Below are 23,885 nucleotides of genomic sequence, written 5' to 3'. Positions count from 1 at the left end.
GTCAGTGGGAGTCCCCCATTGGTCTCCCTGCTCAGTGGGGAGTCTGCTTCTCCCTCTACCCCACCCCACTTCCCTGCCCATGTTTGTGCTCACTCTCTCTTTCTCTCACAAAAATAAAAATAAATAAAACCTTTTTAAAAAATAGACAAATTCTTGGGTCCCAAGAAGCTCCCATTCTAATGACATCCATGAAGCAACATCTTAGCTGAAAGATGAAAAATAAAGAGCACTTTGTTGGAGGTAAGTAGGAGGAAGATAAGGGAGAAGAAATGAAAGAGTGGAAAGAGCTCTTCAGGAGCAAGAAACAGCCTCTCTGAGAGCCCAGATAAGAATGAGAAGGTGATATGTTTAGAGAACAGAACGAAGTCTACTAAGACTTGAACAGAGAGAGCAGCAAAAAGATAAACCTGAGAGTGAGCAGAACCCAGATTACAGAGAGCCATATACTGTGCTAGGACTATGGTTATTATCCTAAAGCAATTAAAAGCCATTAAGGGTTTTAACTAGAAGAGTGACATAAACAGACTTAATATTTATGAACCTGACTCCAGAGAAGAAAATAGACAGAAAGGAGGGCAGACCTAGACTGAGTGACCAATTAAAAGGATAATGCAATAGTGGAGCTTGGATCAGAAGAGGAAAAAGCTGTATTAATAAGAACACTAAAGAGAACTGACAAAAACTAACTCTAACTAGCTTAATTAAAGGGAGAAACTTACCTGCTCATAAAACAGGAAGGTCCAAGGAGTAGCCTTATGTGCAGCTGCATCCAGGGGTTCACATGAAGTCAACAGGTCTCCCCTTCACTGCACAAATCTATGTTGGGAATATGTCACTTAGGGCTGCCCAAAATCATTCTTAAAATTTTAGAGTTTTCCACATTGTGAATCCTGCCTCCCAAAAGTAGAATGTAAAAAATTACATTTACCAGGGAGTCAGGGAAGGTGGCAGAGTGGGAGTATCTTGAGCTCACCTCTTTCAAGGACACACCAGGATAACAGCTACATCTATACAACTAACTCTGAAAATAACCTGAAGACTGGCAAAACAGATCTTCCACAGTTAATCGTAGAAAGGAGGTCACATCAAAAAGGGTAGGAGGGGCAAAGACATGGTTCTGAACTAAACCCCTGGCAGGAATAGCCACAAACAGGAGGGATACCACAAACATGGAGAAGCAAGAGGATCAGACACCATACAAGGCACCCTGGTCTCTGGGGACCTATACTGGAAAGACAAGTCTCCATAATGTGTGGCTTCAAAAACCAGTAGTGTTTAACTTCAGGAACTTTTAAATTCAGTGGGCTTAACACCAGGAGAGCCAAAGGGCAATAGGAAACTGAGTTGCTGCCCTTAAAGGGCCAGAATAAAAAATAACTCAGCCCAAGACATAGCACAGAAGCAGCAGTTTGAAAAGTGCTTGGTATATAAGTAAAGAAGATTTAGTGACTAATCTTAGAACATGTGCTGGAGGGGCAGGGATTTGCAGGAGATTTCTCCAGGAACAAAGTGCTGGTGGACATAATTTCTCTTCCCCCATCCCCAGCCCAGAGAGCCAACACTTGAAGTAGCCAACACTAACACTCCCCATCTACCCTGCTAGCACCAGGTGTCCAACCCTCATGTTCTTTTGAAGACCCACCCCATCCAACCCACCCACCTCTGCAAGATCCCTCCAAAGAAGCTCCCCACCACATCCTGCAAGCAGCCCCAGTAGGGACCAGCCTACTCCAAAGTGACTCCTGTCCTGGAGAAGGGGGAGATAAACCCACATACCATGCCCACAGTTCCGGCAGCCTGGCCTCTTAGCTGGCTATGCAGGGAGCAAGCCCTGTGGTTCAGTGTGCCTGCAACTGTGGTGGAGAGGCTAAATGCAGACACCTAGGCTGACTGCCAGACCAGCACACCAATGAGAGCTTCTGTTAGCCACTGCACAGAAAGCAAGCCCTGTTCTTCCATGTGCCTGCAGTAGCGAGAGGCTAACTACAGACATGTAGGCTGGCTGCTGGCCCCATCCACTAATGAGCCTATGGCAGCCATAGACAGGCATCTAAAAAAATCTTCGGACCAAACCCTGCCCATGCACCCATAATAGGCAAAGTAGGTCAATGTAGCCAGCTTAGCTGAAAGCAACTGCTGCTCAGCCACAACAGTAAGATGCATGCAGCCCAAACAGGGGGTGCTTCTGAAGCTCCCAATTCTGGAGACCAGGAAGGACTACCCTACAAGGCACCACAGGACCTCTTCTACACAAGGCCACCACTTTCAAGACCAGGAGATATAGCTGATTTACCTAACACAGAGAAACAAACACAGAGGTAGATAAGATGAGGAAACACAGGAATATGTCCCAAATGAATCAACGAGACAAAACCACAGTAAAAGAGCTAAATGAAATGGAAATGGGCAATATGTCTCTTAAAGAAGGCAGAGTAATGGTCATAAAAGTACTCACTGGACTTCAGAAAACAGTGGACGAACTGAGTAGGAATTTCAACAAAGAGAGAAAATATAAAAAAAGAACCAGTCAGAGTGGTAGGAATTCAATAACTGAAATAAAAAACATACTATAGGGGATCATTAGCAGATTAGAGGATGCAGAAGAATGGATTGGCGATCTATACCCTGGAAGACAGAATAATAGAAAGCAACCAAGCTGAGCACTAAAAAGAAAAATAATAAGAAGAAGAATGAAAAGAGGTTAAGGGAACTCAGCAACATTGTCAAATGTAATAACATTTGCATTATATGGATTCCAGAATGAGAACAGAGAGAAAGGAGCAGAAATTTTATTTAAAGAAATAATAGCTGAAAATTTTCCTAATCTGGAGAAGGAAACAGGCATCCAAGTCCAGGAAGCACAGAGAGCCCCAAACAAGATCAACCTAAGGAGGTCTACACCAAGACACATAATAATTAAAATGGAAAAATACAGGGGTGCTTGGGTGACTCAGTCAGTTAGGTGTCTGACTCTTGATTTCAACTCAGGTCATGATCTCAGGGTCGTGAGATCAAGCCCTAGGTCAGGCTCCATGCTTAGCAGGTAGTCTGCTGAAGATTCTCTCCCTTTCCCTTTGCCTCTCCCCCTGCTCACATGCATATGCTTTTCCCCTCTCTCTCTGTCTCAAATAAATAAATAAATCTTTTTTAAAAATGGAAAAATGTAGTGATAAAGAGAATTTTAAAAGCAGCAAAAGAAAATGGTTTCAAATGAAGGAAACCTCACAAGGATATCAGCTGATTTTTCAGTGGAAACTTTGCAGGCTGGAAGAGAGTAGCATGATATATTCAAAGTGCTGAAAGGAAAAAACCTGCAACCAAGAATACTCTACCCAGAAAGGTTATCATTCAGAACAGAAGGAGAGAGAAAAAGTTTCCCAGACAAAGGTTAAAGGAGTTCATCACCACTAAACTAGTCCTATAAGAAATGTTAAAGGGAATTCCTTAAGTGGAAAGAAAAGGTCATACTACAAGTAAGAAAATTATGAAAGGAAAAAATTTCACAAGTAAAAGCAAACATATGGTAAAGGTAGTAGATTAATCACTTATAAAGCCAGTATGAAAGTAAAAACACAAAAGTGGTAAAATAAATTATTTCTACAAAAATTAGTCAAGAGATACACAAAACAAAAAGATGTAAAATGTGATATCATATACATAAAACACAGAAGAAGTAAAAATTTAATACTGTTAGAATGTGTTCAAACTTAAGCAACCATCAACTTAATAAAGGCTGTTATACACATAAGATGTTACATATGAACCCAATGGTAACCACAAATCAAAAACCTATAATCAAAATCAAGATACATCAAAAACCACAGAGAAATTTAACAAGTACAACACTAAGAAAAGCCACCAAACCACAAAGGAAGAGAGCAAGAGAAGAAACTAAAAAACAACTAGAAAACAATTAATAAAATGTCAATAAAAACATACCTATCAATAATTACTTTAAATATAAAGGACTAAATGTTCCAATCAAAAGAAAAAGGGTGACTGAATGGATAAAAATACAAGACCCATCTATATGCTGCCTACAAGAGACTTACCTCAGACTTAAAGATATAGACAGGCTGAAAAAGAAGGGATGGAAAAACATACACCATGCAAATGGGAGTGAGAAAAAAGCTGGGGTAAAAATACTCCTACCAGACAAAATTTTCTTTAAAACAAAGACTGTAGCAAGAGACAAAAAAGGGCACAATATAATGATAAAGGGATCAATCCAACAAGTGGATATAACTGTCAATATCTGTGCACCCAAAAGAAGAGCACCTAAATACAAAAAGCAAATATTAACTGACACAAAGGGGGAAACTGACAGTAATATGTTAATAGTAGGGGACTTTAACACCTCATTTACATCAATGGAGACATCATTCAGACAGAAAATCAATAAAGAAACAGTGGGTTTGAACAATACATTAGACCAGATGGACTTAACATATATACCAAACATTCCATACAAAAACAGCAGAATACATATCCTTCTCAAGTTCAAATAAAACATTCTCCAGGATGGATCAATGTTAGGTGACAAAACAAATGTCAATAAATTTAAAAAGACATAAATCATATCAAGCATCTTTTCTAACCACAACAGTATGAAACAAGATATCAAGTACAAGAAAAAAATCTGGAAAGAATATGAATACATAGAGGCTAAACAAGATGCTACTAAACAAAATGGATCAATCAATAAATCAAAGAGGAAATAAAAAATACATGGAGACAAATGAAAATGAAAACATAATGGATGGGTATTAAGGAGGGCACATGTTGTGATGAGTACTGGGTGTTATACGCAACTAATGAATCATTGAACACTACATCAAAAACTAATGGTGTGCCATATGTTGGCTAGCTGAACAAAAGAAGAAGAAGAAGAAGAAGAAGAAGAAGAAGAAGGGAGAAGAGAGAAGAGAGAAGAAAGAAGAAAGAAGGAGGAAGGAGGAAGGAGGAAGAAGGAAGAAAGAAGAAGAAAAAAAAAATGGTCCAAAACCTTCGGGACACAGCAAAAGGAGTTCTAAGGGGAAATTTATAGTGCTACAGGCCTATCTCAACAAACAAGAAAAATCTCATATAAACTACCTAACTTTACACCTAAAGGAACTTGAAAAAGAAGAACAAACAAAGCCCAAAGCTAGTGGAAGGAAGGAAACAATAAAGATTAGGGCAGAAATAAATGAAATAGAGACTAAAAGGACAAAAGAACAGATCAATGAAACCAGAAGCTGGTTCTTTGAAAAGATAAACAAAATTGATACATGTATAGCCAGACTCATTAACAAAAAATGAGAGAGAACTCAAATATAATCATACATGAAGCAGGGGGAGTAACAAATGATACCACAAAAATAAAAACTATAAGAGAACATTATGAAAAATTAGATTCCAACAAATTGGACAACCTAGAAGAAATGGATAAATTCCTAGGGACATAAAAACTCCCAAAAGTGAATAAGAAAGAAGTAGAAAATTTGAACACAGATTACTAATAATGAAATTAAATCTGTAATCAAAAAATTCCCAACAAACAAAAGTCCAAGACCAGATGGCTGAATTCTACCAAACATTTAAAAAAGAATTCTACCAAACATTTAAAAGAGTTAATGCCTGTTCTTATCAGACTGTTCCAAAAGATAGAAAAGGAAGCAAAAACTTCCAAACTCAAAATATGAGGCCAGCATTACCCTGATAGCGAAACCAGACAGACATTAATAAAAAAGCATGAACATAGATGCAAATATCTTCAACAAAATATTAGCTCAATATCAGCAAACCAAATTCAACAATACATTAAAAAATCATTCACCATAATCAGGGATGCAAGAGTGGTTCAATATTCACAAATCAATCAATGTGATATATCACATTTATAAGAGAAAGGATTAAAACTATATGATCATCTCATAGACAGAAAAATTTGACAAAATACAGCATCTGTTCACGGTAAAACTCTTAACAGTGTGGGTTTAGAGAGAACATATCTCAACATAATAAAAGCCATATATAGCAAACCCAGAGTTAATAGCATACTCAATGGTGAAAAACTTAAAGATTTTCCTCTAAGATAAGGAACAAAACAATGATGTCTACTCTCACCACATTTATTCAACATAGTACTGGAAGTCTTAACTATAGCAATCAGACAAGAAAAGAAATAAAAGACATCCTAATTGGTAAGGAAGAAGTAAAACTGTCACTATTTGCAGATGACATGATGCTATATATAGAAAACCTTAAACTCCACCAAATATATATATTAGAACTGATAAATGAATTCAGTAAAGTTGCAGGATACAAAATTAATATACAGAAATCTGTTGCATTTTTATACACTGATAAAGAAGTAGCAGAAAGACAACTTAAGAAAACAATCCCATTTACAATGCACCATAGAGAATAAAATACCTAGGAATACATGTAACCAAGGTGAAAGACCTATACTCTGAAAACTATAGGATGCGCTTGAAAAAAACTGAAGATGAGGGGTGCCTGCGTGGCTCAGTCAGTTAAGCATCAACTCTTGGTTTCAGCTCAGGTCATGATCTCAGGGTCATGAGATTGAGTCCTGTGTCAGGCTCTGTGCTCAGTGTGGAGTCTGCTTGAGATTCTTTCCCCTCTGCCCTCCCCCTCTGCCCCTTCCCCTGCTCATGCTCTCTCTCCCTCTCTCTAAAATAAACAAATAAATAAATAAAATCTTAAAAAAGAAAGAAAGAAAGAAATTGAAAATGACACAAACAAGTGGAAAGATATACCATGCTCATGGATTGGATGAATTAGTATTATTAAAATGTCCATGCTACCCAAAGAAATCTACAGATTCAATGCAAAAAATACAAATAGTATTTTTCACAGAACTGGAACAAATAACGCTAAAATTTATATGGAAACACAAATGACCTGAAATAGCCAAAACACCCTTGAGAAAGAACAAAACTGAAGGTACAGAATCCTAGATATCAAGCTATACTATAAAGCCACAGGAATCAAAATAGTATGGTACTGGCACAAAAAAGAGACACATAAATCAATGGAACAGGATTGAAAGCCCAGAAATAAACCCACACCTATATGATGAATTGATCTATGACAAAGGCAGCAAGAATATACAATGCGGAAAAGACAGTCTTTCCAATAAATGGTGTTTGGAAAGCTGGATAGCTTCACACAAAAGAATAAAACTGGATCACTTTTTTACACTATATACAAAAATCAACTTTAAATGGATTAAAGACCTAAAGGTAACACCTGAAACCAGGGGAGGAGTTAAGATGGAGGAGTAGTAGGGGGACCCTGGGCTTACCTCACCCCTCAAACACAGATGGATTAACATCACATCATTTTGAACAACTAGGAAATCGATCTGAGGATTAAGAAAATAATCTGCACAATTGGATGGAGAGAACGAGGCCAATGTGAGGTTTGGAGATGTGAATTGAGGGAGAGAAAAGCTGTGGTGAGGCAGAGGGGAGGAAACCCTTTTAGCAGACAGAAGTCAGGGAGGGAGAGAACAGCAGAGAGAGCAGCATGAAGGGTTCACACAAGATGCCATGGTGTGGGGATCCCCTGGGTCACACTGGAAGAGAACACCTCCCTTCCTGGAGTACATTTGGAAGACAGTATATTGCCTCTCCAAGGACATAAGGCCTGCAGGGTGCCACTGACCAGTTCAACAGCAAGGAACAGAGGCACATGCAGGGAGCAGATAACTTGGTTGCAGCTTTCCACTGGGCTTCACCATGGACTCCAGGTACCTGCGCAGCTGTGCAACTGCTTTTCTGGGACAGAATGGTGCTGGGTGCAACACTGGGAGCCTCTCCTCCAGGGGAAGGGAGTGGGTCTGCTCCTTGCCAGGTCCTTTAAGATTTGGAGTTTTGAATCCCAGCCAGAGATAAAACACAGAACTATGGTGCTCAGTGTGCTGACAGCCTGGGCACAGAAAAGTTGAGGGCAGGGATCTGACAAAAGCCTGGGACACAGGAGGGGAGATTGTTCACTTTTCCGTGAGGGCCTCCTGAATAGCAGAGACCACAAGTTCCACTCCCCAGGGACAAGAGGGTGGTGTGATGCCATCTTCCACTGCATGCCCACCCCTTCCACCCATCAGCACAGTCAGACTTCAGAGAGAAACACAACACCTGCAGTGGGTGCTGGAGTTGCTTACACCAAACTCCACCCCCTTCAATTGGTTGGGGCATCTTTACCAGGACATATCTGTAAGCCAGCACAGCAGGCCTCTCCCTCAGCGTACCAACACAGGCCCCTGGCATGTACCAAGTCTACTGATCAAAAAGTGCTCCAAAGCATCAGCTTCAGTTATGGAAATAGGACCAGGCTTTCTTTATTATTATTATTATTATTATTATTATTATTATTATTATTATTTTAATTTGTAATTTAATTTAATTTTTATTTTTTCTTCGGAATCAGGCTTATAGTTTTTGTCTGTTGCTTGGTTGGTTTGTTGGCTTTTCATTTTTTGAATCAGGCTCTTTTTTTATTTTCTTTTTTCCTTCTTTCTTTTTCATTGGAATCAGGGCTTATAGTTTTTTGTTTGTCTGATATTTTTGGTTCCTTTTCCTTTTCTCTTTTCTTTGACCAGGCTTTTTTTTTTTTTTAAGATTTAATTTATTTATTTGACAGAGAGACACAGAAAGAGAGGGAACACAAGCAAGGGGAGTATGAGAGGGAGAAGCAGGCTTCCCACTGAGCAGGGAGCCCGATGCAGGGCTCAATCCCAGGACCCTGGGATCATGACCTGAGCCGAAGGCAGATGCTTAATGGCTGAGCCACCCAGGCGCCCCAGGCTTTTTTTTTTTTTTTTTTAAATCAGGCTTATCTTAACAAACAAATCAAAGCACACCTAAAGGTCCAAACACTCCCCACTGCATGCAAGCAAGGAGGAACTCTGCAGAGGACTGACCTGTGGGAAAGAGCAGCCAAGACATAATAGCAGAGTGTACACAGCATACACCAGAAAAACTTCCAGAAGCGCCAGGCCCTGGACACTGTATGACCCCTAATTAATAATTACTCTCAGGAGCAGGAAATATAACAAACTTTCATAACACACAGAAGTCGGGGCACCTGGGTGGCTCAGTCATTAAGCATCTGCCTTTGGCCTAGAGTGTGATCCCGGGGTCCTGGGATTGAGCCCCACATCAGGATCCCTGTTCCACTGGGAGCCTGCTTCTTCCTCTCCCACTCCCCCTGCTTGTGTTCCCTCTCTCGCTAGCTGTGTCTCTCTTTCTGTCAAATACATAAATAAAATCTTAAAAAAAAACCACACACACACACACACAAAAGTCAGAAACCTAGACATAACGAAAAAATGCAGGAATTCTCCCCAAAAGAAAAATCAAGAAGAAATCACAGTCAGGGATTTGCTCAACAAAGATATAAGCAATGTATCTGAACAAGAATTTAGAACAACAGTCATCAGAATACTAGTTGGGCTTGAAAGAAGTATAGAAGACACCAGAGAAACCCTGGCTCAGAGATAAAAGACCTAAAAACTAGTCAGTCCAAAATAAAATATGCCAAAACTGAGATGTAAAACCAACTGGATGTAATCACAGCAAGGATAGAAGAAGCAGAGAACTGAACAGGTGATATAGAAGATAAAAATATGGAACATAATGAAGCTGAAAAGAAGGGGGAAAGAAAAGTATTAGATCATGAATACAGACTTAGGGAACTCAGCAATTCCACAAAGCGCAATAATATCCATACCATAGGAGTCCCAGAGGAAGAAAAGCAGGAAGGTTTATTTGAACAAATTACAGCTGAGAACTCCCCTAATCTGGTAAGGAAACAGGCATTCAGGTCCAAGAGGCACAGAGCACACCCATCAAAAATCAACAAAAACAAGACATATCATGGTGAAACTTACAAAATACAAAGATAAAGAGAATTCTGAAAGCAGCTAGGTTCAAAAGGTCCTTAACATACAAGAGTAGACACATAAGGTTAGCAGCAGACCTGTCCACAGAAACATGGCAGGTCAGCAGAAAGTGGAGTGATAGATTCAACATGCTGAATGAGAAAAATATGCAGCCAAGAAAACTATATTCAGGAAGGCTGCCATTCAGAGTAGAAAGAGAGATAAAGAGTTTACAAGGCAAGCAAAAACTAAAGAAGTTCATGAACACTAAACCAGCTCTGCAGGAAATATTAAAGGGGACCCATTGAGCGGGAAGGAGAGACCAAAACCAACAAAGACTAGAAAGGAACAGAGACAATCTACAGGACAGGTAATACAATGGCACTAAATTCATATCTATTGATAATCACTCTGAATGAAAATGGACTAAATGCTCCAATCAAAAGACATAGAGTATCAGAATGGATAAAAAAGGGATGTCTGGGTGGCTCAGTCAGTTAAGTGGCTGCCTTTGGTTCATGTCATGATCCCAAGGTCCTGAGATTGAGTCCTGCATCAGGCTCTCTGCTCAGCAGGGAGCCTGCTTCTTCTTCTCCCTCTGCCTACTCCATCTGCTTGTGCTCATTCTCTCTCTGTCAAATGAATTAACAAAACCTTAAAAAAAAAAAAGAATGGATAAAAAAAAAACAAGACCCATCTATATGTTGTTTATAAGAGACTCATTTTCGACCCAAAGTCACCTCCAGATTTAAGTGAGGGGGTGAAGAACTATCTATAATGCTAATGGACTTCAAAAGAAAGCTGGGGTACCAATCCTTATATCAGATTAACTGGATTTTAAGCCAACAACTGTAATAAGAGATGAAGAAGCACACTATATCATAATATAGGGATCTGTCCAACAAGAAGATCTAACAATTGTAAATAATTATGCCCCTAGCTTAAGGGAAGCCAAATATATAAATCAATTAATAACAAACTTAAGGAAACTCATTGACAATAATACAGTAATAATAGGGGACTTTAACACCCCACTCACAGCAATGGACAGATCACCTAGGCAAAAGATCAACAAAGAAACAATGGCTTTGAATGACACACTGAACCAGATGGATTTAACAGATATATTGAGAACATTTCATGCTAAAGCAATAGAATACACACTATTTTCTAGTGCACATGGGACAGTCTCCAGAACAGATCACATACTGGGTCACAAACCAGGCCCCAACAAGTATAAAAAGACTGAGATCTTACCATGCATATTTTCCGACCACAATGCTATGAAACTTGAAGTCAACCACAAGAAAAAATTTGGAAAGACCACAAATACACGAAGCTTAAAGAGCATCCTACTGAATAATGAATGGGTTAACCAGGAAATTAAAGAAGAAATTAAAAAAATACATGGAAACAAAAGAAAACGAAAACATAACAATCCAAAACCTATCAGATGCAGCAAAGACAGTCATAATAAGAGAGAAGTATACAGCAATACAGGCCTACCTCAAGAAGCAAGAAAAGTCTCAAATACACAACCTAACCTTACACCTAAAGGAGGTAGATAAAGAACAGCAAATACAGCCTAACACTAGCAGAAGAAGGGAAATAATTAAGATCAGAGTAGACATCGATATAGAAATCAAAAAAACAGTAGAAGAGATCGATGAAACTAGGATCTGGTTCTTTGCAAGAATTAACAAAATTGATAAATCCCTAGTCAGACTTATCAAAAAGAAAAGAGAAAGGATGCAAATAAAGGAAATCGAATAAGTATAAGAGAATATTATCAGCAATTATATGCCAATAAATTGGGCAGTCTGGAAGAAATGGATACATTCCTAAAAACATATAAACTACCAAAACTAAAACAGGAAGAATTAGAAAATCTGAACAGACCCATAACCAGCAAAGAAATTGAATCAGTAATCAACATCTCCCAACAAACAAGAGTCCAGGGCCGGATGGCTTCCAAGGGGAATTCTATCAAACATTTAAACAAAAATTAATATCTACTCTTCTAGAGCTGTTCCAAAAATTAGAAATGGAAGGAAAACTTCCAAACTCATTCTACATGGCCAGCATTACCTTGATTCCAAAACCAGACAAAGACCCCTCTACAAAGAAGAATTATAGACAAATATCCCTGACAAACATGGATGTAAAATTCTCAAAAAGATACTAGCTGATCTAATCCAAAATTATATTAAAGGATTATTCACCATGATCAAGTGGGATTTATTCCTGGGCAGCAGGGGTGATTCAATAGCCACAAATCAATCAACATGATGTACCACATTAATAAAAAAAAGGATAAGAACCATATGATCCTCTCAACAGATGCAGAAAGAGCATTCAAGAAAGTACAGCATCCTTTCTTGATGAAAATCCTCAAGAAAGCAGGGATAAAAGGAACATACCTCAACATCATAAAGGCCATACACAAAAGACCCACTGCTAATATCATCCTCAATGGGGAGAAACTGAGAGCTTTTCCTCTAAGGTCAGGAACATGACAGAGTTTTCCACTCTCACCACTGTTGTTCAACATAGTTCTGGAAGTCCTAGCCTCAGCAAGCAGACAACACAAAGAAATAAAAGGCATCCAAATCAGCAAGGAAGAAGTCAAACTTTCACTCACAGACAATATGATACTCTATGTAGAAAACCCAAAAGACTCCACCAAAAAAATTGCTAGAAATGATACATAATTAAACAGTCATAGGATATAAAATCAATGTACAGAAATATGTTGCATTTCTATAACCAATAATGAAGCAGCAGAAAGAGAAAGCAAGGAACTGATCCCATTTACAAATGTACCAAAACTATAAGATACCTAGGAATAAACCCAACCAAAGAGGTAAAAGATCTGTATGCTGGAAAATATAGAACACTTATTAAAGAAATTGAAGAAGATGTAAAGAAATGGAAAAACATACCATGCTCGTGGATTGGAAAAACAAACATTGTTAAAATGTCCATACTACCCAAAGCAATCTACACATTCAATGCAATCCTGATCAAAGTAACACCAGCATTTTTCACAGAACTAGAACAAACAGTCCTAAGATTTGTATGGAACCACAAAAGACCCTGAATAGACAAAGTAATGTTGAAAAAGAAAAGCAAAGCAGGAGGCATCACAATTCCAAACTTCAAGCTGTATTACAAAGCTGTAGTCATCAGGACAATATGATACTGGCACAAAAACAGACACATAGATCAATGGAACAGAATAGGGAACCCAGAAATGGACCCTCAACTTTATGATCAACTAATCTTTGACAAAGCAGGAAAGAACATCCAATGGAACAAAGACAGTCTCTTCAACAACGGTGCTGGGGAAACTGGACAGCAACACGTACAAGAATGAAACTGGACCATTTTCTTACACCATACACAAAAATACATTCAAAATAGACAAAAGACCTAAATGTGAGGCAGGGAACCATCAAAATCCTAGAGAAGAAAATAGGCAGCAACCTCTTTGACTTCAGCTGCAGCAACTTCTTAGTACACATGTCTCCAAAGGCAAGGGAAAGAAAAGCAAAAATGAACTACTGGGATTTCAACAGGAAAAAAAGCTTTTGCACAGCAAAGAAAACAATCAACAAAACTTAAAAGTCAGCCTATGGAATGGGAGAAGATATTTGCAAATGACATTGGATAAAGGACTAGTATCCAGAATCTATAAAGAACTCAACAAAATCAACACCCAAAATATAAATAATCCACTTAAGAAATGAGCAGAAGACATGAACAGACACTTCTCCAAAGAAGACATACAAAAGGTTAACAGACACTTGAAATAATGCTCAGCATCACTCATCATTGGAGAAATACAAATCAAAACCACAATGAGATACCACCTCAAACTTGTCAGAAGAGTTAAAATTAACAACTCAGGAAACAACTGATGGTTGGCAAATATGTGGAGAGAGGGGAACCTTTTGCAGTTGTTGATGGGGAATGCAAACTGGTACAGCCACTCTGTAAAACAGTATGGAGGTTCCTTAAAAAGTTAAAAACAGAACTACTCCATAACCCAGCAACTGAATTACTAGGTATTTATCCAAAGGATTAAAAAATGTTGATTCGAAAGGGTACATGCATCCCAATGTTTATAGCAACACTATCAACAATAGCCAAATTCTGGAAAGAGCCCAAATGTCAACCGATGAATGGATAAAGAAAATGTGTAATATACACAATGGAATATTACTCACCCATCAGAAAGAATGAAATCTTGCCATTTGCAACAACATGGATAGAACTAGAATGTATTACACTAAGTGAAATAAGTCAGTCAGAGAAAGACAAATATCATATGATTTCACTCATATCTGGAATTTAAGAAACAAAACAGATGAACATAGTGGAAGGGAAGGAAAAATAAAATAAGATAAAAACAGAGAGGGAGGCAAACCATAAGAGACTCTTGACTATAGAGAAATGAGGGTTGCTGGAGGGAAGGAGGGGAGGCAGATGCACTAAATGGGTGATGGGCATTAATGAGGGCATTTCTTGGGATGAGCACCGGGTGTTATAAGTAAGTGATGAATCCCTAAAATCTACTTTTGAAACCAACACTACCAATATTATACTACCTGTTAACTAATTTGAATTTAAATTTTAAAAAAAGACCTGAAATTACAAAATTCCTAAACAAAACCATAGGCAGTAATCTCTTGGACATCATCCCTAGCAACATATTTATGGACATGTCTCCTCAGTCAAGGGAAACAAAAGCAAAACTTAAGTACTGGAACTATACCACACTAAAAGCCTTTTGCACATCAAAGGAAATCATCAACAATACAAAAAGCCAACCTATGGAATGGTAGAAGACATTTGCAAATGATATATTTAATAGTTAATATCCAAACATAAAAATAACTCATACAACTCAATCCAAAACAACCTGATTAAAAAATGAATAGAGGACCTGAATAGACAGTTTTCCAAAGAAGACCTACAGATGGCCAACAGACACATGAAAAGATGCTCTACATCACTAATCATTAGGGAAATGCAAATAAAAACCACAAGAAACCACCTCAGACCAGTCAGAATGGCTAGTAACAAAAAGACAAGAAAGAAGTGTTGGTAAGGATATAGAGAAAAGGGAGCCCTTATGCACTGTTGGTAGGAATGTGAATTGGTGTAGCCACTGTGGAAAAGTTTGGAGGTTTCTCAAAAAATTAAAAATAAAACCACCATATGATCCAGTAAGTCCACTATTGGGTAATTACCCAAAGAAAACAAAAACACTAATTTGAAAACATATATGGACCCCTATATTTATTGTAGCTTATTTACAATAGCCAAGATATGGCAACAACCAGTGTCCATCAGTAGATGAATGGATTAAAAGAAAAGAAAAAAATATATATATTTATTTATTTATATATAAAATGAAACATTACTCAGCCATAAAAAAGACTGAGATCTTGCCATTTATGACTACATGATGGACCTAGAGGGTATTATGCTAAGTTAAGTAAGTCAGAGAAAGAAAAATACCATATGATTTCACTTAGAGGTGGAATCTAAAAATCAAAACAAATGAGCAACAACACCACTCTTAAATACAGAGAACTAGTGGCTGCCAGAGGTGAGGTGCATGGGGCAACAAGGGAAATAGATAAAGTGCATTAAGAGGTACAAACTTCTAGTTATAAAATAAATGTATGTAGATGAAAAGTACAGCACAGGGAACATAGTCAATAATAGCATAGTAACATTGTATAGTGACTATGCTTATCATGGTGAGCACGGCAGAGATAAAGACAACCAGCAGCTGTTAATTAGCATTTTCCAGCTTTATAACCCAAAAAGCAAGTTCTCTTCCACTTCAGTACCAAATAAAAATGCCAGGGGAATAATAATAGCATCCATTAATATAGCACTTAGTATATTACCTCATTCAACATCTCTAGGAAGCAGGTACTATGATTCCTCCCCCTACAGTTTTCAAAGAGGAAAATGATGCTGTAAATTTCCCAAGGTCATACAGCTAGGAAGTGAGAGAATCTGAATTCAAACCCAAGCAATTTGACTCCAGAGTCTATATTCCCAATGCTGAGGCATTCCAACATAGAATTGAGTAAAGAACAAAAACCAGCAAAAGTCCAAAAAGATCAAGCAATGGGATAGAAGAAAACCAGAGAAAATCTGAAGGAAAATGTGATGGCTTAATGAAGAGTTTCAAGCAGGAAGAAGATATTTATCCACTCAATTAGGAATCAGCAGTTATACTTCGAAACATGTCATATACTCAACTATCTCCAAGTTTGAATGATCAGGAAATATCTGAAAATTTTCAAAATGAAAAGCTGCATCTATGGAAGAGTCAAAGTGAATTCTGAATAGGCTTTCATTACCTACTTACATCAACACTTCAGAATTACTCAGTACCATGTTTCATTTGTGAAACAAACAATAAACATTAAATATGAATAGGAGGAGGAGGAGGAAGAAAGGGAGGTCAACTGTGTCAGATGCTAGTGAGAGGATGAATGAGATTAGGACAGAAACTGACCATTAGCTTAGATGCTATTGATCACTGGTAGATTAGATGCTATTTGTAAGACCTATTTCAGCAGAATGGTGAGAACAAAAAGTACACTTGGAAAGGGGTTACAAAGGAAAAATGTAAAGTGAGAAAGTAGAGACAAAGTATAAACAAATAGTTTGAGGATTATGTGAAGAGAGGGAGAGCAATGGAACATGAAAGGGGGCTGTGGGGCCAAGAGAGGTTTATTTTTAAAGATGACTCATAATAATACATTTTTGTATCATGTGGATAATAATTAAATGATGAATGAGAAAAACAGTAGACAGTAGACAGAGGATAACTCCAGTATTGGGGTCCTTGAATAAATAAGCAGGATGTGATCTAAGACACCAATGGAGGGGCTGGATGTTAGGAGCAGAAACACTACTCCCAATGAAACAGAAAGGAAAAGTAAAATAGGTGGAGAGTACAGATGGAGGTAGGTTGGTAGGTTTAGTAATGGCAAAGTGGGGGAATTTTTTAGTTAAGGGCATTTAATCAGTTAAGATTATTAATTAAGTATAAATGAGACAAAAGTGTGGAGGTTGGAAAAGAAAGGTTGTCCTAGAGTATGGTAGACTGAATGTGCCAGGGAAGTAGAATAGCATTTTCTGGTAGCATTGGATACTATTTGGAATTTAGGGTGGAAACCTTTAGGCAAGCCCTGTCAGCAAGGTTGCATGTACTTTTTCTCTACAAACGTCAGTTGCTCAAATGCAGTCACATTTCAAACAAACTCCAATGATATTTGAGACTTCAGACAATGACTACTGCTCCCTATCGCCTTTTGCTCCCATTTGCATCAAAACAAAATAAAATAGGTAGACAAAGACACACGACAGACAGATGGATAGACAGAAAGAAAGAATAGGATAGACTGACGGATAGATGGACGATAGATAAATAAATTAGGGAAGAGAAGGAAGGACAAAAGAAGGGAGAAAACAGAACAGAGGAGAGAAAAAGAAAGGAGGGGAGGGGAGGGAAGGATAGGGAAGGAGAAGAGGGAGATAAGATTTGGGCAAACCTTTGATGGCTAATAAAAATGTCTAGATATTCTTTGAACTAATCCTATGTGAAAAGAATAATCTTGTTAAGAAACCAAATTAGCAAAATTAAAGCTAATTTCCTCATTCCCCGACTTCTACATTCAAAAAACTACCACAGCTTCCAGACAAAGGTGAATTTGAAGTAGGAAAAGCCATAAGTAAAGATTAGAAGGCCACTCTGGAAATGTCTTCCTAACCTCTGAATCAGAACTGATCTTAAAATCCCTGGGGTAACAGAATCGGTTCAGAGGCAAAGCCAGAGAGCTGTAGTCTGAAGTCCTGCTAACCTGAACCCTGCACTTCCCAGGAAAACAAGATTCTTAAGTCAAGATTAATCTCAGTATAATGATGAAGAACTGGCATCATCTCTCAAGAAGGATCAGCCAGTGGATCGTGGCAGCTCAAGAAGGGAGTCAGGAGCAGAGTTTCAAGAGCCACTGCTTGAGTAGTCCTCACTTAAAATCCCCATAGTGAGTTTATTCCCTCAGGGGCTGTGAGACTTCTATTCTCCTTTTAAATAAACACTGTGGTTTTATTCTTGGCTACAGAAGCTGCACGACATTCCAGAGACTCAGATGAGAAGACAGACATATCCTGGACCATAAGTTCTTAAACTCTGATGTACATATGAATTCTCCTATGAGGAGGATCATTGTAACGGTAAACTCCCAGCACCCAACACTCAGAACCCTGCACACATGACCAAAATTGTTACATGTTTTTTTTAACACACCCTGTGTGTCTCACCTTTCTGTCTTTGCTCATATGCTTTCTTTTGCCTGCACAGCTTTCCATCCTCCAACTATAGCTACTGAAAGCTGACCAGCCTTCAAAGCCCAGCGTAAATCTTTTGGAAAGTCTTCCCTGATCTTCTGAGTTGGATTTTGTTGTTCTTCTTCTAGTACTTCCTCAAGAGTTTTTATTTTGGTGACTCTTATTCTATTGTAATTAAGGGCTTATATATCTGCCTTCTCTACTATTTAATAAGCTCTTTGAAGATAGAGATCATGCCTTATTAATTTTTATAACCTCAAAGAACCCAACAAAATTCTTTGCACCTAAAAAAAGTCCAACTGTAAATATTAAATTCACATATGTGTATCTTTAAGAAATCACACACTGGAATTTAGTGTTTTTGAAACTGATCATTATGATCATTTATCTATGTGGATAAAATGTAGCTTTCAATCTTCTTGGTGATATACCTCTTAGGAACTGACATAAAGGTCTTAAAGACAGATATTTATCATAGCCATGAAGAGTCTTCTCTACCCCACTTTGGCCTCTCCCTCAAATCACAGTGATGGCTGAGCTTATGGATGAAATGATCAACTTAGAGAAAAATAATTGTTGTAATCTTCTCTCCTCGTTAAAAAGACAAGAAAGTATTTCTCCCTCTGAAGAGCCTAGTATATGAGAGATGAAAACTGTTTCAATTCAGAAACAGGAATGGCAGGGATAATTTGTCAAGGCTTCAGAATGCTTTGTAAAACCCACATGGACTTTTAGTCCTTGCAGTTAGCAAGTTCCAGAGGCTACATGGTACAGCAAAAGGGCTTTGGACTTATCCCAGCTCAGCTACTGATAGCCCATTGAGACCTTATCAATGTCACTCCTTGCTTTGGTCTCAATTTCCCTAGCTCTAAAATAAGTAAGTCAACATACTGGATAATCTCTAAGGTTCCTTCTATCTCTGATCGTCTCTGACTCTGAGATCTTAAGATGTCTCTGCTCTGCAGCCACCTGAAGCAATACAGCAAAGGTGCAAACAATCTGAGTACCACAGTCAGATCCCAGCAGAGGTCTAAATCTTGCCTTGGCCCCTCTGTTGTGTAACGTCAAGGAAGATAGATAACCTCTCTGTGTTCAGTTTCTTCATCTGCAGAAAAGTTATAATAATATTAGTAACTACTTCAAAGGGTTATTGTAAGGACTAAAATAGATGAGTGAATTGCTTAGCACAATGCCTGGCACATAGCAAGCACTTGATGAATTTCATGACTATTAACTTAAATGGGATCTATCCCCCCCCAAGCAGTTAAGCACTCATTTATTCCTTTATGCTTCTACACATAAGTTTACGACCATATATATGTTAATGAAAGAAGACAATACTTAATGGATGCATTATACACTGTGTGGTTTCAAGCAGTTTAGCACTCTGCTATCCCAGTATGTTTCTACATATAAGATTACCAACACTTATATCTTATTAAAAGATGTTACTTGAAGGGAACCATTATGCATATTGTAATTTTAGGCAGTTAACTGAAAGGTTATTACCATATGCTTCCACACATAAGTTTATAAACCCATATATCTTAATGAAAGATGCTACTTGAAGGATGGATCAGACACAGTGAACTTTCAAGCAGTTAAGCACTAAGCTAAACAAATGGGATCTATTTTCAAAAACAGTAAACGTAACCTGAGACTACTAAGGGAACCACCTTTTATGGGTATGTGTCCAGGTATCCCTGAGGCAGCCAGGAAATGGCCCTGCACTTGTGAAGGCGGAGGTTACAAACTGGCAGACAGCCATATATGCTCCATGAGTATATTTTCTTTGTATGAATAATGTTGTTATTTAATTGAATTATTTACCAACATTTAAAAATCAGAGTTTCACATTTCTGGCTTATTTTGAAAAACTACAGAGTACCTGGCAATAGTGAACCTACATTCTTTCATAGCATCAGTAACTAAAGCTTCCCCCTTAAAGGTCCCATCACTCTCTATTGTCCTCCCCCCAGCCTGTTCCACTCATTTACACTATGTGCCTCACACTTCTAGATATTTCAGTTTTGATCCCTGTCTTGGGGATGAAGACAGCTGTTATTCTCCATTAAAGAAAGCCCACACTTTCCCCACCACATGCAGAGAATCTAAGAAAGAAACCAACACACAGAGGGATGTGGAGCTGAATGAAACATGCAGTCAAAGGGAGCCCTAATTACATCACTTGCTCCCTGGATCCTGCTCTCCCCGAAACCCATACATCCTTAGCTTTCCCAGTTAAATGAGTCATTAAGTTCCTTTTTTAAACTGAGATACTTTATTTGGGTTTTTGTCCCTTGCAACCATGAGACATCACCAATTCCATGACTAAGGTAGCCAACTCATCCTTGTTATATCAAGGAGAGTCCCACATCCCTGGAAACCTCCCACTCACAGGCAAACTGGGAATGTTGATCAGCCTACTCATCGAAGAGTTATGATTCCAACTCAGTGGCTATCATCAAAGCCTATGTGTCCTATCTCTTCACATCTCTCACTTTTATTTCCAAAATTTATTATTATATTATCAAAATATAGGCCAGGGGTGCCTGGGTGGCACAGTCGTTAAGCGTCTGCCTTCGGCTCAGGGCGTGATCCCGGCGTTCTGGGATCGAGCCCCACGTCAGGCTCCTCCGCTGGGAGCCTGCTTCTTCCTCTCCCACTCCCCCTGCTTGTGTTCCCTCTCTCGCTGGCTGTCTCTGTCAAATAAATAAATAAAGTCTTTAAAATATATATATACAGGCCAGAACTTAGTCTCCAATACCATCTTCCTATAAAATGAACCAAGGCCCTTTGGAGAAATAGCTGATTCTAGGGCTGAAGCAGAGAATATAATACAAGATACCCTAGAGCATCTTGTAGTACTAGAAAGTAAGGAAGTGCTAAAAAAACAATGATGGGGCCATATCAAAGAGACACAGGAACCAGGCAAAAGAGCTCCCAATGGCCAAAGCTGGAGCAATTTGAGCAACTAATAAATAACAAAATAATGTATTATAAACCAAAATATAAAATAAATATCCATGGATTCATAATGATGTAAATAAATGGTTGAAATAAATAAATAGGGAGAAGAGACAAATCTCCCTTACAGAAGAATTCCAAATAATTTATGTTGATACTCTCCCCTTCAAGAGGTAGAATTTAACTTCCCACCCTTCCTTCCCCCTTTAGAATAGGCTGGGCACAGTGACTGGCTTCCAAGAGAAGAATATAGAAAAGGAGGAAAAAGTAACTTAACGGTGGAAAAACCTGACTACCTTGGCCAGGTGATGAAGACTAACATCAACATGATGAGTCACCCTTATATGATGTAATGAGAATGGCACTACATGTTGTAGTCTTCCTAAAAACCCATGCGCTCTGTCTAATCATGAGAAAAACATTGAAGCAATCCAAACTTGAGAGACATTGTGAAAAAACCCGAAAACCTGACTAGTATTTCTAAAACTGTAAGGTCATTAAGGCAAGGAAAGTTTGAGAAACTGTCACAGACCAAGGAGAGACTAGGGAGGTATTATGATTAAATGTAATGTAATATCCTGGGTGGGATCCCAGAATAACAACAACAAAGGAATTAGAGAAAAACTCGTAAAATCTGAATAAAGCATTATGTTTAGTCAATAATAATGTGCCAATGTTTATTTTTAACTTGTGACAAATGCACATAGTGATATAGATTGTTAGCAATAGGGGAAACTGGGTGAGGGGTATACGGGAATTCTTTGTACTTATTTGCAACTTTTCTGGAAGTCTAAAATTATTATAAAATTTTTAAATTATTTAAAAAATAGATCAGTTCATATTCTAAAGAAAAGCCCCACTACAAAGAATGATGTGGCTTCATCCATTTCAAAAACTTAACATAAAAAAGTACACTTTAGAAAAGATAGATTTTATGTAATTTCTTTATTTTCTATATAAAGTAACAAGCAGCTCAGTGTCATCGTCTGGACAACTTTTCCCATTATAATTAATTGCTAGTTGTACCATAAGATCTGATTGACCTACTTAGAATTTTGGTTCTTCCAATCATTAATTAAACTTACAAACTAATGCTTGTTCTTACATGTCTTGGCAGAACAAATTAATACTATCCGAACAAATTAATAACCTAGGCTCCTAACTCCTGTAATTTTGGCAGGTTATATTTTCACTTGCTAAAGCCTGTACATAAGGGAATCCTTAGGTAGGGATCTGCTCTCCTATCAATACACACACAGAGTTATCCTTAATGAGTGTTCAAAGAATGCCCCGGAGGAAGAGCAGACCTCATCATGCCTTCTTATCACAGCAATGAAAAGCTGGCCTAGTGCCCTAGTAAAAGACTTAGATGGAAACATCAAACACAAATCCTCATGATAAGGAAGGGACTCATTTACTCAACAACACTCTTCTTAACACCTGAGCTAAGAATACAGAAATGACAGACACTTAAGTTTTCCATTCTTCAAGGACAGAATAGCAACACGTTAAACAGAAGGTGTAGAGATGCTAGAGATGAGTTCTTTAAATATGCAATTGGGTATTCAACTAGGACATCGGAGCAGTGTGTAGTAGGAGTAAATATGCATTTTATGAATAAACACTGATCACGTGCTTCCCATTGATTGCCTCTTCTAGGCTCTGCAGAGGACGTAAAAATGATTAGGACACAGTCCATGCCTTCAAGGCACCTGCTGTCTGGTAAGCTGGATAAGGGAAATATACTATTAGTTACAAGTATAAAGCAGAAGTTAGTATATGCCCCAAGAAAAGTACAAAGTGCTCCTGGAGGTCAAAGAGGAAGACATTAAATCTGGTTATGGACAGGGAAGCAGATAGCATTTTGAGATAGGTTTAAAATTGTGGTACACGAATACGCAGATTGCCAAACTGAAGAGAAGTCCCAGTGTAGGGAAGAAATCAATGCCTTTTCCCGGTGATCATCACTTTACAGTGAGAACAATGGTATATCCTAACAACCTCTATCTGTTGTGTCTGCTGCCGCAAGGCCAACCCTGCATGTTCATCAAAATATGGACAGTAAACACATTATACCTGTTTTATTAAGCATGTTTCTCCCAAGATCATCAGCCCCCCCTTTAGAAATAAATCTTAGATCAAATAAAAAGGAAACGAAAGTTTTGGCTGAGCAGGAAGCACAAACAGAAATAAACGCCTCAAGAAATCTTCAGTTATTGAAAAAGTTTAAACGCATTATCATGGGGAACAGTAACAGGTCAGGAAAGTGGAAATCTTAACACAGCAAAAAGAGTAACAGCTCAAAAAAATATATATTTTGACAGAACTGAAATATTCATGGAAAGCTCCCCCCACAAAAAAACACTTAGTACCTACTTAAATGAGGCTCGCTAAACAAATTAAACATGACTTGATTCTAGAACTGGGCAAGCTTAAAATTCTATCAGATATTTTAAGGAGTTATTGCTGATAGAAATCTCTTTTAAAAATAAAGTATACAAAACACAAAAAAAATAAAATAAAATAAAATAAAATAAAATAAAATAAAATAAAATAAAATTGTGGTACAAATTAGACAGCTTTGGATGGGGGTATTACAGGCCAAGGGACAGCCTCGGCAAAATCATTCAAGTTTTTCTGTTTA

The 23,885-nt window shown here is 38.0% G+C and overlaps 1 protein-coding gene across 2 annotated transcripts in view; it reads right to left on the bottom strand.

The window, feature by feature from the left end:
* The window catches only part of JADE1 (jade family PHD finger 1), a 506,990-nt gene that overhangs the window by 455,297 nt on the left and 27,808 nt on the right, over positions 1 to 23,885 (bottom strand). Inside the window, exon 4 of one of the 2 annotated variants that reach the window (XM_057310064.1) lies at positions 720 to 816. The exons of the other annotated variant lie outside the window; for it this stretch is intronic. The gene's annotated coding sequence lies outside the window, so the exon portion shown is untranslated. The remainder of the gene's footprint in view (positions 1 to 719; positions 817 to 23,885) is intronic. 2 annotated transcript variants of the gene reach the window in all.

The sequence above is a fragment of the Ursus arctos genome, unplaced genomic scaffold (assembly GCF_023065955.2).
Source record: "Ursus arctos isolate Adak ecotype North America unplaced genomic scaffold, UrsArc2.0 scaffold_11, whole genome shotgun sequence".
NCBI classification, from domain to species: domain Eukaryota; kingdom Metazoa; phylum Chordata; class Mammalia; order Carnivora; family Ursidae; genus Ursus; species Ursus arctos.
The sequence above is the reverse complement of the archived record's forward strand: the minus strand, read 5'-3'. Positions and strand labels throughout refer to the sequence as shown.